Source organism: Sus scrofa, chromosome 7 (genome assembly GCF_000003025.6).
Source record: "Sus scrofa isolate TJ Tabasco breed Duroc chromosome 7, Sscrofa11.1, whole genome shotgun sequence".
Taxonomy (NCBI): domain Eukaryota; kingdom Metazoa; phylum Chordata; class Mammalia; order Artiodactyla; family Suidae; genus Sus; species Sus scrofa.
Window position 1 is genome coordinate 16661924 of NC_010449.5, and position 14815 is coordinate 16676738.

A 14815-nucleotide genomic window follows, 5' to 3' on the forward strand; every position below is an offset into this window, starting at 1 on the left:
CATTCTGTGCCCCAGGGTATTCAAAGCAGATAATATTGGAAAATAGACATCGTGCCAGCATAGTTCTTAGCATTTTAAGTAAATTACCTCATTTAGTCCTCTTGTAGTTTCTATCAACATGCTACAGAGAAGGAAACAGAGGCTCAGGGTGGTTAAGGACCTGCCCCTGTGTTTTCTAGGTAGTAAGCAGAAAAGCTGGGAGGGGAACCCAGGCCTTGTCCTGGTCCAACATGTGCTCTGGCTCCCCAGTGCTGTGCTGGGGAAGGTTAAACAACCAGTTCTCAAGCAAACAAACAAAAATTCTCTTTGTCAGTAGCTTTTGCTGATTTCCGTGGCGCACATTGAGGGTGGCTGCCTTTCAAGCTGCCTGTGGGAACTCTGCTGGCTCCCAAACCTGCTGAAGATGGAATTGCCGGCTCTCATGAACCCATACGAGGCAGCTCCAGGATAGCATCTCTGTATCTTTTCTCTTCAGGGACAAGCAAAGGACAGTCTGTGTGCTGGGTGCAGCTGTCCTGACACGTGTGCCTGACACTGGCCATCTAGGGAGGCTTTCCAGGGAGAGCTGGCTGCCTCCATGCCCGCCTGCTGCCTCCTCAGCACACTCCTGACTTCTGGCTTCCCTTTGTGAGTGGGAGGGACCCTTCATGCCTGGGCAGTGCTGTGACTGGGAGCCAGGACCAGGCCTGCAAGGCCCACTCTCAGGTCGCATGCAGGACAGATGGCAGCTTTCTTAGACAAACGAACCCACAGGAGAGTGGGGAGAGAAGGGCTGAGTTGCTAAGAGGAGGTGATGAGGGCTCCCAGAGCTGACAGGAGGATGAGCACTATCAGGGTTCCATCCTTCTCCTCTGGGTGAGGACCTGGGCTCAGGGGGGCTAACCGCCTGTACTGAGGGAGTTACCATTCTTTCATGGCATATCCAGGTCTCTTGAGAAAAGGAAATTTATTTTAAGACTCTTACTAGGGATGGATATGAATACCCCTCCCCCACCCAGGCTGATTTTCATTATCTAACCTTGATTCACAGAAGGGGCTGGGGGCTCACTGGCACTGAACTTTCAGAGAGACACATAGCAGGAAGGGATGCTGGGCCTTCATCACCAGGGGTCCGCGGAGGGTGACATGCTTGGACCAGTTCTTACCCTTATTCACGTTAAGGCTCCTACTTTGAGTCTATGGGGCCTGACCCTGTGGCATTCACATCGTGTCTCAATACAGTTTTCCTTGAGCCCCCAGTTTGGGCGTGGGCTTTGCTTGACATCCACAAGGTCCTTAGAAAGAGATGAAATCCACACACATGGAAGCAGCCTGTGAGTTTTCTGAGGGCAGGGAAGGGGGAGGTTGGTTGGTGGTGGCTTCTGCGGCATTTGCTCAACACAGAAAGGGAATTTGGGGTGAAACACACAAGAGAACCGGAGTCGGGTTTTTTGTGTTTTTTGTTTTTTCCTTTTTGATTTATTTGTTTGGTTTTTGAGGATGGGTGTTTTTGCTGCTACAGGGAAATCTTCCTTGGGCTCTCTTGTCAATGGCATCTTTGTTTTCATGTTATACCACTTACAGGGCTACCTTTAGGCTCTGCTCTCTGGATTCCAGTCTTGATTTCCACTGAGAGAAAAACCTCACTCAATTTCATAGTACATTAGGGGGAAGAAGGGCTATGAGGGTGTGAGTGGGGTGGGCGGGGGCCTCACCTGCAGTGCAGGCCAGTGAGGCAGGAAATGACACCCTTCATCACTGCATTCTCGTCTACACTCGGTTCCATCCCGGTGGCCAGGCACCTTCATCATCGCTGCCGAGGCTGGACGGGCTTGTTACACCTCTCCATGCTTCCAGAGGGTTCTCCCTGAGCTCTCGACAGGATGATGAATGGTGCTTTGGGTCAACCCTAAAAGACTGAGGAGACAAATATACCTCATTCGTGGGAAAACAAGCCCCAGGACATACATTATCGAAGAAAAATGAGATGGCCAGTGAGCTGTTTGTTAGGTATGTATCAGCTTTCATCTTTATTGTAGGACTTTATTTGGTTTTTATGTGCATATGCATATGTATGTATATTTTTAAATATGCTTACGTATATAGTATATACACACACTTTATTAAAAACAAGCACTAGATACTAGAAGATTATTCAGGGATTGCTTTTCTTACATCCTTTTTCTTGTTACAAAAGGTAGAGAAGACTTGGATAAAAGTAAGTCTCAACAAAAAAGAAGCAAAAAATAATCTATATTTTAAAAATCACAAAAACAGGGAGTTCCCATTGTGGCTCAGTAGAAATGAATCCGACTAGTATCCATGAGGATGTGGGTTTGATCCTTGGCCTTGCTCAGTGTGTTCAGGATCTGGCCTTGCTGTGCCTGTGGTGTAGGCTGGCAGCTGCAGCTTCGCTTTGACCCCTAGCCTGGAAACTTCCACATGTCGGGTGGGGGTGAGGCCCTAAAAAGCAAAAAAAAAAAAAAAAAAAAATGCAAAAAAAAAATCACAAAAGCAAATCACTATTAACCATTTGGAATCTATCTTCCAGTTATTTTTTTGATGCACAGAGAAACATTTCTTTGCCGGCGCCCCCCAACCCCACCCTCACCCCGGTAGGATCGACTCCAGGATTCCTAGAGATAAAAGAGATGAAATAGTGAAACAGGAAGCAGCACAAACATGTCACAAGGTAAATCCTCACAACATGTTACTTGATCTGAGCCTGCTCACTCAGTGTCGCAGAGCCGTCCTGAAGAACCAGGGAAGAGCAGGTGTGAGGCCTGGAAAGTGTGCAGCATGCTCCCTGGGGGAGGCCATCAAGGGCAGCAAGGGAGCCAGCATTAGAGCCCAGGGCCTGGGCAGCCGCTTGGGTTCTCAGACAGGCTCTTTGCATACTTTTGCTGCAGAAAGTTGAACCAAGTTCAAGAAGTTGGTGACTCGGCTAATGGCCTGGAGAATGAGGAACTGGATGGGGTGAAGTGCTCCAGAGGAATGTCTGGCACAGAGTCCTTATTTCCAGAACTTTCCAGTGCTGGCAGGTGTGAGATTGTGCAGTCACGGCGATCCTTGCCAAGGGGATTGAGCGCGAACTGCCGAGCACGGAGGGGAAAGTCCCTTGGTGGGCCGTGTGTGCTGTTAAGGGCAAGTGACAGAAGAGGGTACAATAAACACCAGTTCCAAAAACACTTTGCAGTCCTTGGGACTTGGCCAGTCACAGAGGCAGAGCGTGTTGGCCAGATCTGACGTGTGTGGGGGGGGAGAAAAAGTGATGAGACAAAGCTTGTCTTTTTATAGTGTTCTGTTTGTACCAAGTGACTCATAGCACGAGGTGAAAATATTTGAAAAGACAAGGAAGGGGAAAAAACGTGCTGGTTGATATTCATGAAACTGAAGCTTTTGAGTATCATCTTTCCCCGTCTCTACCTAAAACGTGGTAGGCATCCCAGCCTTCTTTCAAGTCCAGCTAAGTTACACATGCACGAGGTTTTGTTGTAAGCTTTGACCTGAGGTAAAAATCTGCTTCCAAATACTTTTCAGTCCCTGTCTTTAAGAGAAGAAATGGATGGATGTAGCCATGGGTGCCCCAGCTATGGAAGGGGGAAGGAGCCCTGGGTCTGCAGAGAGTCAGGGTCTGAGGACAGAGGTCAGAGGTCAAAGGATGAGCCTGTGACTGAAACATGTACAGTTTGATTTTGAGTTCTAGGGTAAAAGCCTTTTCCCACTCTGCCTCCTTTCTCACCTCTCTTCATTCTGCTCGTTCCTGGCTTGATGACCGCATTATCTCAAGTGAAGTTGTGGTGGAAATCCTGTGAAATAAGTGACCTCAGACAAAATCCCCTCCTGGTCTGGCATTCTGTGGTCAGCAGAGGCAGTCAGGGGTAGTTATTAATTAACCTTTTAGTGCTGGCTGTGTCTGTTGGCCGCAAAACACACAAAGGCCTTGGTATAAAAACAGCAGCCACAAATCACAGCTCAATAATTTCCTGGGTTTATGTGAACAAATATTCAGAAAAATGGAAGGTACTGTGTATTCAATAGCCTTAAAAAAAGAAAAATCAGTCACAAAATTGCTATGGGTAGAAAGTCAGCTCTTTAGAGGGAATTCTAGGACTGGCTCTGGTGCCATTTACGAGGGCAAGTAGCTTTCCTTTTTCCCATACATAAAATGAGGAGGCTGAATTGAAAGATTGCTAGGGTTTCTCTTCTTCTCCTTCTTCAAAAAAAACTTATATGATTTCATGATTCGTCTGCCTCAGGCAGCAGTTTGGGATTACCAGATTGAGCAATATTTGGGACATATTTATTCTAAAAAATCATGCGTTGTTTATCTGAAATTCAGATTTAGCTGGGTGTTCTGTATTGTATCTGGCAACCCTACAAGAGTGAAATTTGTGTTGGGAGGACAGCAGCTGACCCTGGCTCTGCTCCCTTGCCTGGGCAGCAAGGCGGGACCAGTAGAAGGCGCCTGTGGGAACCGGTCCCCTCCCACCCCATCCCAGGCAGCAGAACAGGAGGAGGCTGCCCCGCTCAACTTTGCTCACATCAGGGTCACGGCAAACTCAATTCTCTCCAGATCTTTGTCGGCAGAACAGCTCGAATCTGTATTTAATTTGGCCACCTTTCCAATCAGCACTAAAAACAACAACAACTCAAACAACTCCTTTTCAGTACAAGGAGACAATTTCTTATCTTTCTCTTTGGAGTTAAGTTCTAGCACATAACCAAGGAAGCAGGTCCACTCAACAGAAAATCTTGGACATTGTATGCATTGGAACAAAATTCACTTTGTGAGGATGACGTACCATGCACCTTGGTGAACAGTAAGAGTGCTCTGAATCCAGATGTAGGATATGCCTTCAAAAAAAAAAAAAAAAAAACCAAAAAAATGTGGGATGAGATTTATACGACTATAGCTTTTGAGAACTTATAAAATTTCTTTCTTACATTGTGTGAGTTTATTTTTACAAATAACCCAATGGAAGGGGTACTTTATTTGTTCCATTTTACAGGTAAGGAATTTGGCTTAGAAATGTTGCATTTCTTACTGAAATCTCCCAGAAAGTCAATGAAAGATGGGGCTTGAACTCAGGTCCTTGACCACAGTTCTTTTTCCTTGACCTCCATTTCTCCCCTCTGCTGCCCTGCTATGTGAGGACTCTTTTTCTTGAAGACTCACATATTTTGAAGGTCTCTGTGGGGTTTAGAAAGACAGGTCCAGTGCTTTTTGATGGTTTTGGCTAGTCTGTACTCAGACTCCTTTTGCTTCTTTGTTTGATCGTCTCCAGTAAACCAGGACAGAGGCTTGGAGAGCTGATAAGCATCATTGCAGCAGATGAGGAAACTGTGGCTCAGATGGTTGAAATTAGAGCAGGCAAGGCTTTGCTCACTCCCTCTCCCTCCAGGGATCAGCCGTGCCCAGCCTGGGCAGCTTGGGAAATACTCAGAAAAACTCAAATTCATAGCAGGTGATCAGCAGCTAGATCATTCCCTAGAAATGGCTTAAAGAAACTGATACCCACTCCTGTTCCTCATTTCTGTTGCTGATATGGGAACCCTTCCTGTGTGTGTTTGGTGACTAAGTAATAACTCAATCACCGCTGGTCCAGTTCACTTCTGCGGTCTCCGGAAGGATAGATTAGGCTGGGTTCCAGGCCTTGTTTATGCCAGGAAACTAGAAAATTGATTAGGATTTTCTTCTGCAAGCTCTGCCATGCTGCTCTCAAAAAGTATCAGCTAATGTTAGGGTTTGAATACTAAATAGCATTGCTTTCTTTTACATGAATAGTCTAAAATGTTTTCCTATTATATTTGAAAGTATGTGTTCCCGATTTTATATATTAACTATTAATTAGTTAACACATCTAGCTCCTGGAAATTAAATCACTCACAGGCCTCACATTGTGTGGATAGCGTTTGTACTTACTCATTTATATGTTTTAGAGATTTGCATAGTTTTGATCACTTAAAGAAGAAGAAGCAAAACTTACCAAAACCACATTGGACAAATGACTTGCAAAAATGCACACTAGCTGAGATTATGGGTGACTTGTTAATGCTTCTTTCACTCTCATAAAGTCCCTTAAATTAAATTAAAAAAAAATAATGGTAGCAGAAAGGAAACCTTCATTACCCAAACCTACATCTAAAAACTAATCTCCCCAACTGCCTCGCAGTCTCATTTCTTTCTAGCTGTTGACAAACAATGCATATTAACATAATTGAGATAATTAAGGGCAGCGCCAGGTACTGTTATCCTACAGGCTGCTGCAGCCCCAGGACTGCCAATTTCCGCTCCCTTCTAACAGCCTGAAGGCGTGGAGATTAACACCTACAAAGTGTGGTGGCTTGAATATAGATGAGGGGAGAGAGACCGGCTGCTTCCTTTGATTAAAACATTAGAAGAATAATTATTAAAATAGTGAAATGGCTTCAGCCTTCTGTTAAGATTTTTTTTTTTCTCCTCCAGTTTACTATGTAGCTCTGAAACTTTTTTTTTTTCATTCCTCCATATGGCAAATTACTGTCATTGAAAATCTTATCTTTTAAGTTGAGAATATTTTGTATGGATTGAGTTAGTGGTCCCCAAGACACGGTAATTTTCATTGTTGCCGAGGAGAGGAAAATATTACTTCTGGAAAGCCAGCAGGCATTTTATTAAACAATTGTACCAGCTGGAAACAAATTATTGCCTTTATTCGAAACTACCATTTAGAAGGATGCTTTCATTGCAGTGAGAAATAAGTGATGGGACAGCTAGGGTTCTCATGGTGGTGGATTCCTTAGCAGACCAATCTAGACCCAAATCAGGACCACTGTTGAGGCTATTGGCTGCTCTCTTTACATCAAGGCTGTGGTTGCTTTTAACTTAGAAACTCACTCCATGTCACTCTTTTCACTTTCTAAAGTCTCTGGAATATTTAAGAAGGTTTAGAGGAAGGAGATACACATATTGGGCAGAATCCAAACACAATACTAATGTATCCCTCCTTTTTCAGTTTTTCTACAAAGTTATTACACACATCCTAAAGCTACAGCCTCTGGGTCCCTTCCCTGGTGTGAGATAAGAGACATCCACCTTTTTGCAAAGGACAAAGACAGGCTTGCATTATGCCCTAAAGGTCTTGTGATCCAGAACTTGGTTCTGTTCTTGGAAAAACAAACATGCTCAGCCAAAAGTAGTACAAGCCACGTTATCAGCAATATCTCCATTCCATATTTTTAGTGGGCAAATAAAATCTATCAGGACAATGTAATTTAGCAGGGTGGAGAGAGCCTCATATTTCCAGAGCAGGGATGAGCGTGCTCTGGTGCATTTTTGGTGGAACTGATCTGTTTTGGCAGTAACTTCCAGCTTCCTTTTTTTTTTTCCTATGCATAGATTTTTTTTTTTTTTTTTGCAATGGAAAAATACAGCACAAGACCCTGAAAGTCTGAAAGTAAAAGTGACTACTGAGAACACTGCCCATTGCTTTCTTTCGAGAATTTGTTTTCTGCTGCCTTGTTACTAGACACCCATTCATTTAAAAAATTAAGTGCCTTCCTGTCAGAAACTTACTTGAATTGTGCTTATTCAAATTCTGGGAAAAAGCGCTTTTGGTCATTTCATTCCTTCAAAATCTGCTATACCCTCTGACTTGGTTGACTGATACAAAAAAGTCCTCTATTTAATTGTGCAAGTTGGGAACTTAGATAATTTTCTCAGCCAAATCATCTCAATCCTCCCCCAGCGTCTATCCTTCTAGCATAGTTTCTCAAGGGAGATAGAAATTTATTTGGGGTAAACCAGCACCTTTTGAGCATAGTAAAAATGAGACAGAATTAGAATATTGGCTAGATTAAGTGGGAGCGGGAACAAGGAGGTTTGCAATGTAGATTACAGACCCAGGAAGTTAGCCACGTAGAATCCTGTGTCTGTAGTTCAGACAAGGTCAGAGAGGCACATCTCACTGCTTTGAGCAGAGTGAGAAGGTGGAACTGAGTTTGGTAGCATGATCTCAATTTTTTCTGTGTGAAACACAGGTTAAGTCTATGATGAAATTTTGTGACCGCTTCCAGCTCCATTTAATTTGGCCGGTTGGTTGACCTGGGTGAAGGTTCCGTTCTTCTTCCTCTCCACCTGCAGTCACTCCTCCTGATCAAGCAATGCTCTACCTCGAAGCTAAGGAAGATGTATCTTGCCTCTTCCACATCCAAGAGAGAAGCTGAGATAGGTCCACATGGCAGGCCTGGTCTGAGGTCTTGGTACATGTAGATACTGAATTGCCGAAGCTCCATCTGATTGATCTAGACCCATGTATGTGCATTTGCAATTTAACAAAAGAATACATGAGAAAATTAAACCCCTCTTTTCATTTCTGTGGCTGCTGTGACAAACTATCATACTCGGTGGCATCAAACCACAGAAATTTATTCTCTCATGGTTCTGAGGCTGGACGTCCAAATGCAAGGTGTCGGCAGGGCTGTCCACTCTCCGAATGCTCTGGGACAGAATCTGCTCCTTGCTTCTTCCGGCTTCTCTTGACTCCTGGCAGTCCTTGAATTGTGGCTGCATCACTCTGATCTCTGCCTTCATCTTCACATCCCCTTTTCCTGTGTCTCTATGAAGGATGCTCATCATTGGATTTAGGATTTACCTGAATAATCCATAATGATCTCATCATATCAAGATGTTAATTTAATTACATCCTCAAAGATCTTTTTTTTCCAAATAAGTTCACACTTGCAGGTTGTAGGAATTAGGATGTGGGCATATCTTTGGGGGGGGCCACCATCTAGCCCACTCTAGTTCCCCAAACTGATTGTTTCTCATAAGAAAATGTTTGGAAATAGCTGCTATGTTATAAATGGAGTGTTTTTCGGTGTTTTTTTTTTTTTTTTTCTTTTTGGTCTTTTTTAGGGTTGCACACAAGGCATAAAGAAGTTTACAGGCTAGGGGTTCAATTGGAGCTGTAGCTGCCAGCCTACACCACAGCTCACGGCAATGTCAGATCTTTAATCCACTGAGCGAGGCCAGGGAGTGAACCTATGTCCTCGTGGATACTAGTTGGGTTTGTCAACTGCTCAACCACAATGGAAACTCCTAAATGGGCTGATTGATTTGCATACATGTATTTCTTTCTTTGACATGACTTAATCTATCCCCACAAGGTTTTAAGGCAGATGCATAAGACCATGCATTGTTTACGAAGAGAGGTGATTTTTATTCCAGATTTGTATTGTTCTTGTAGATACACTCTGTGGTCTGTGGGAATCGCAAGCCCTCCTCATACACCTCTAAGCACAAGAAGCGCTCGTTCACAAAAAGAGGGAGAGGATATTTCTGCTACTGTCTTGCCCTTGTTCTCCAAGGACCTCCTCATCCCTGTTTTGCCAAACCTCCTGGTAAGCTTCTCCCATAAGCTCCTTCAAATGCAGTGATCGATTCTCTACCTTCTTAGAACGGTAGATACTCATTTGCTGTTCGTCAACTCATCCTTCTTAAAGGAAGCTAAGGGGAGAAATGTCCTCAGCATCCCAGAATACTCCCTGGTGAGTTGGCCAAAGATGAAGAGACAGAGGACTGTGACTAACTAGCATAGGTTTCTTGGGCTTGCAACCTGCTGTGCAGCCAGCAAACTCAAGTGAGGCATGGAACGAGGCTGTAAAATGAAAATTGGATTTCCCTGGTTGCCCAGCTGTTAAGGATCTGATGTTGTCACTGCTATAGTACAGGTTTGACCCCTGGCCCAGGAACTTCCACATGCCGCAGGTGCGGCTCCCCCTAAAAAAGTTCTCCCTTCTTCCATGTGCTTCTTGCCTCTGTTCCCTGAAGCCCACAACTCCCTGCACCTCTTGCACAAAGTGCAGCACTCTTAGAAAACTAAGTCAGGAGTTCCCATCATGGTGCAGTGGTTGACGAATCCGACTAGGAACCATGAGGTTGTGGGTTTGATCCCTGGCCTTGCTCAGTGGGTTAAGGATCCGGCGTTGCCGTGAGCTGTGGTGTAGGTCACAGACACGGCTCGGGTCCTGAGTTGCTGTGGCTCTGGCGTAGGCTGGCAGCTACAGCTCCGATTCGACCCCTAGCCTGGGAACCTCCATATGCCGCGGGAGCGGACCAAGAAATGGCAAAAAGACAAAAAAAAAAAAAAAAAAAAAAAAAAAAAAAAAAAAAAAAAGAAAGAAAGAAAACTAAGTCTGGATCCCTCTTAAAACCCTGCCGTATTTTAAGCTCTAGCTACCTGCAAACAGGCCCCAGTGTGCTGGTCCCAATTCTTAGATTCGGTGATAAGCAGTGAATAGAGGCCTTATTTAGACTGATCCTCAGTCATGGTCCCTGGCTGATTCTGGCTTTATTGGAGAAGCCAGCATTGGGGGGTTAGGAGCACCTGTGCCATTGTTAAGATTCTGCCTTTTGATTCTTATCCTGTGATTTCTCTTGAGGATCACCCGTTCTGGAATCCTGGAGGGGGATGGAGTATTTGTCAGGGTTCAGACAGTCTTGGGTTTCCAGTCACGGTGCCTTCATAGTATCATCACAGGGGACACTCACCTTGATTGGTTCAATGAAATATTATACTCATTGTAATTGACCTCTGCATCGTGAAAAAGAGTATTTCTTCAGAAACTGTGGACTATAACCAAACTCCATACTTGATGGTGGCAAGGCCCTATACCCTCTACTCAAAAAATTGTGAGGGAAAAAGGCCCAATCATCAGTTTGGATTGTGACCCATCAGATCAGCCATTCCTCCTGAGAAGGAAACAAAGCAGAAGCAGATATGGTGTGGGCAGAGCAAAATTTGTTTCCTCCCCATTTCTTTCAGGTACCTTGTTTGTACTGGACTTGGGTCTAGGATATGATGGTCCTATTTCATTCTGCTATAACTCTACTGGGTCAAGATTTGAGCGGAATCCATGGTCTGTCTTAGGTGGTCTGCTGTGCGGCCTTCACCTGTCTGATATCTCAGTCTGACCTTTCTTCTCTGAAATATCTTCTTCCCTATAGCTAGTATTTATATGTAGTGAAGGATTTCCTAGACTCTGATCCAAGAAGCATGAGTCTGGAGAGCTGTTTTAACAAGAAGAATAAAAGGGGGTCTGGCGTCTAATATGTTTGGCAAACTCAGCATGCTATAATCCCCTCTTGGAGATGCATAACAAACATTAAAAGCCTCCTTAACCTCGGTTAATGTGGAATTTCCCAAACTTATTTGACTCCAGACCTCCACATTCATATAACACCTATTAATAGGGAGAGGCAGATTCTGGAAAATACTGGCCTGAGAGAAGATATGTTGGATTTTGAAACAAAAGGCTTGTGTCTGAATCTCCTCTGTGATTTTCTCACTGTTGGCATCAGATAAGTCATTCATGACCTCAGTCACCTTGTATATAAAATGAATGTATACAGCTCTGGCTTACCTGCCAACCAGGGTGATAAGAAACAAAGATGTCTATGAAAGTACTTCTAAAATTACAATAGGCTGTTCAAATTAGTTATGTGTATGTAGATCTATGACTGCTAACTAAATCTGTCCCCCTGCCTGATTTTGTAAATAAAGTTTTATTGGCACATGGCCACATGCATTTGCCCACACATGGCCTATGGCTACTGTTGTACTGTGGCAGCAGAAAGAGACCCTCTGGCTTACAAAGCCCCCAATATTTGTGATTTGACCCTTTATAGAAAAATTCACTGACCCCTTATCTATAATAAAAGAAGTCATTTGTATCCAAGGACTTGTTCTGTGTGTGGGGGGAATGATGTTAGGGCAAAGCCCTGGCCTGGATTCTTGTTTCAGGGTGCCCAGGTGGCTCTGACTTCCAAGCCAAGTGGATCAGGTGGCAAGTCTCCAGGCCCAGCAGGAAGGTGGTGAAATAACTGCTCCCATGCTTTCTCTAGATAATAACGGGTGAGGAACATGCCTAGACACTTGCGGCAGATGCTAGGAGGTTGCCCAGTCCCCTGAAAGTTGAAGGAGAGGGACAGTATCATAAATGTATTCTTGCAAGTTGCAACCAAGGACATAGCATTTCTATGAGTTTCTCAGATTCTTAGGAACCAGAGACGGGTATTCACTTGTAAGCTCACCTCTCAAAGGATTAGCAGAGCATTGCAACGTCGTGGTGACACTCCCTAACGTTTCATCCTCAGGTTCCCCCTGGTGTGTGAGCTGGTGTTGGGGACGCTCAGGTCCCCACTTCTCAGACTGGTGGAAACCCTCAGAGAGATCAACATCTGAAAATCCATCTCAATGATTTTTCTGGAACTAGGCACCCTGACCTCAGCTGCTTAATGTTAATAGACCAAGAATGCAAACAGCGAAGCACAAAAACATTCCTGGAAAGAAGAATGTTCTCCACTTAGTAGGCGGGTGAGTAACATGATAAGAGCCTTAAGGCCAGGAGCTAGATGATGGTCATATCGCTAGGACCCCTGCTTTTGGTCTCCGCAGTTGCGAGCTGCTAACAGCATCTGGCGTCCATCAGGCCTGGGTGAGGAATGCTGGCAGGGCTATTTGTGGAGCCAGTTCCTGAGAGCACACTTAAGACACCTCATACATTTCGAGCTTTCTCCCACCTCTTGGGGTGCGGGGGTGGGGGATACCGGCTGTGATTGTGTTTATGGTGGAGAGGGATGAAATGTTTTGGGGAGTCACCATGCCTTTTCAATGCTCTGTTCCTCTTTGAGAATTGCTCTTGCAAGTGTGTCCTTACCTCTAGTCCCTAAGGATTTTAGAAACTCAAACCAACAGAGGGTGAAAAATCACAACTTGGGGTCAGACTAGCTAATTATCATTCGGCTTGTTCACCCCTGCAGAGTCATCAACTTCCCTTAGCAAATTTGGGGACACTTGGACTTTCCTTCTGCTTGGGTTTCACATCCGTCTACAGCCTGGGAACAGTTTTATTCCCCAGGATGCTCTGGCTTCCACTGCAGCAGGCGGGAGCATTTACCATCCCATAATATTCCACCCCCTCCCCTCTCCTCCTCTCACCCAGGCTTCTCCTCATCCCGCCCCTCAAGCCACATCTTCAGGACGCCTTTTCGAATATGGCTTAGCCCTTGATCTGAACTCCCTCAGAACCTATTTCTGTACTGCAGTTTCACATTTAATTAGATCCTGTTGTTTAGAGTCAACTTTAAGTATAAATGCACTTTTGGAGTTCCCGTCGTGGCGCAGTGGTTAACGAATCCGACTAGGAACCATGAGGTTGCGGGTTCGGTCCCTGCCCTTGCTCAGTGGGTTAACGATCCGGCGTTGCCGTGAGCTGTGGTGTAGGTTGCAGACACGGCTCGGATCCCGAGTTGCTGTGGCTCTGGCATAGGCTGGTGGCTACAGCTCTGATTAGACCCCTAGCCTGGGAACCTCCATATGCCGCGGGAGCGGCCCAAGAAATAGCAACAACAACAACAACAACAAAAAAGACAAAAAGACCAAAAAAATAAAATAAAATAAAAATAAATATAAATGCACTTTTACTCTCTTCTTTCCAGCAAGAAACCTCCACTTCATCTACTTCATGAGCCTCCCCCACCAGCTTGTAATAGAGGTTAGCACATAGTAGTGTGTCAATAAATGCTCTTGTAAATGAGAACTTTGAAGATTAGGCTTTAGAGGTCTTTCTGATGACCACATTTAGAAAAACCCCCCACCAATTTCTGAGAGAGAATGGACGTGCCAGCTTCAGAGAGTTAGCCATTCTAGGATCCAGATGCATCTGGAAGGCCAGGGAGAGGCCCCCAAGGAGTTTTTGGGAAGGGATTTACCCTCGGGGAAGAGAGACTTGATGAAGGGTCTTGCTATTGGACAAGGCTTGTAGGCCAGTGAGGGACAGAAGGGATTTATTCATTTTCTGGGACTGCTATAACAAAGGACCACAAACAGAGTGGTATAAAAGCAACAGAAATTGCTTCTCCCACTGTTCTGGAGGCTAGAGGTCCAAAATCAAAAAGTTGGCAGGTCCAAATCCTCGAGGAGAAGGTCCTTCCTTGCCACTTCTGGCAGCCCAGGCATCCCCTGGCTTATGCCACATGGCTCCAGCTTCTGCCTGTCTTCCCATTGCCATCTCCCTTCTGCGTCTTCACATGGGGTTCTGTCTCATATAAGGATGCCAGACAAGCAGATTAAGGGCCCACCTTAATGACCTCATCTTAACCAGACTGCATCTACAAAGACCCTATTTCCAAATAAACTTACTTTCATAGGTACTAGGGGTCAGGACTTTGACACATCGTTTGGGGGGATATAATTCAACCTATAATGCGACATCTTTAATAGAGAGTTGTGTGTTATTCTTTAATACCCTTTCTTTCTTTAAAGCCTTTGAGAAGTCAGTAAAAGTATGAAACATCGAATATATATGTTTTTATTATACACAATCAGCCGTCTGTGTCTGTGGGTTCCACCTCCATGGATTTAACCAACTGCAGACTGAAAATATCTAGAAAAAAAAAAAAAAAGTTCCAGAAAGTTCTGAAAAGCAAAACTTGAATTTGCCACATGCTGGCAACTCTATACACCACCATTACACTGTATTAGATATTATAAGCAATCCAGAGATGGTGTAAAGTATCTGGGAGGATGTGCATAGGTTTTAGGCAAATACTTTACCATTTCGTATAAAGGAGTTTAGCATCTGTGGATTTGGGACATTCCTAGAACCACTCCTCTTGGACACCAGAGCCAACCGTCTTGGGGCTGTAGGTGATATTCTAGTGAGGTTACAGGCATCTTCTCCCCTTGAGCTTGGAACCTGGTGGAAGGCGAATGGGTCTGAGCAGAGGCAGCCCTGCCTACACCAGGAGCAGGAAAACAGCAGGAGCAGAGGTTTCAGATGAGAAGGAGGC

At 44.7% G+C, this 14815-nt stretch overlaps 1 long non-coding RNA gene across 1 annotated transcript in view; it reads left to right on the top strand.

The window, feature by feature from the left end:
- Positions 1-13140, top strand: part of LOC102160563 — a 48895-nt gene extending 35755 nt beyond the window's left edge. Inside the window, exons 2-3 of the long non-coding RNA XR_304313.3 lie at positions 9210-9363; positions 12119-13140. This is a non-coding gene — a long non-coding RNA (uncharacterized LOC102160563). The remainder of the gene's footprint in view (positions 1-9209; positions 9364-12118) is intronic.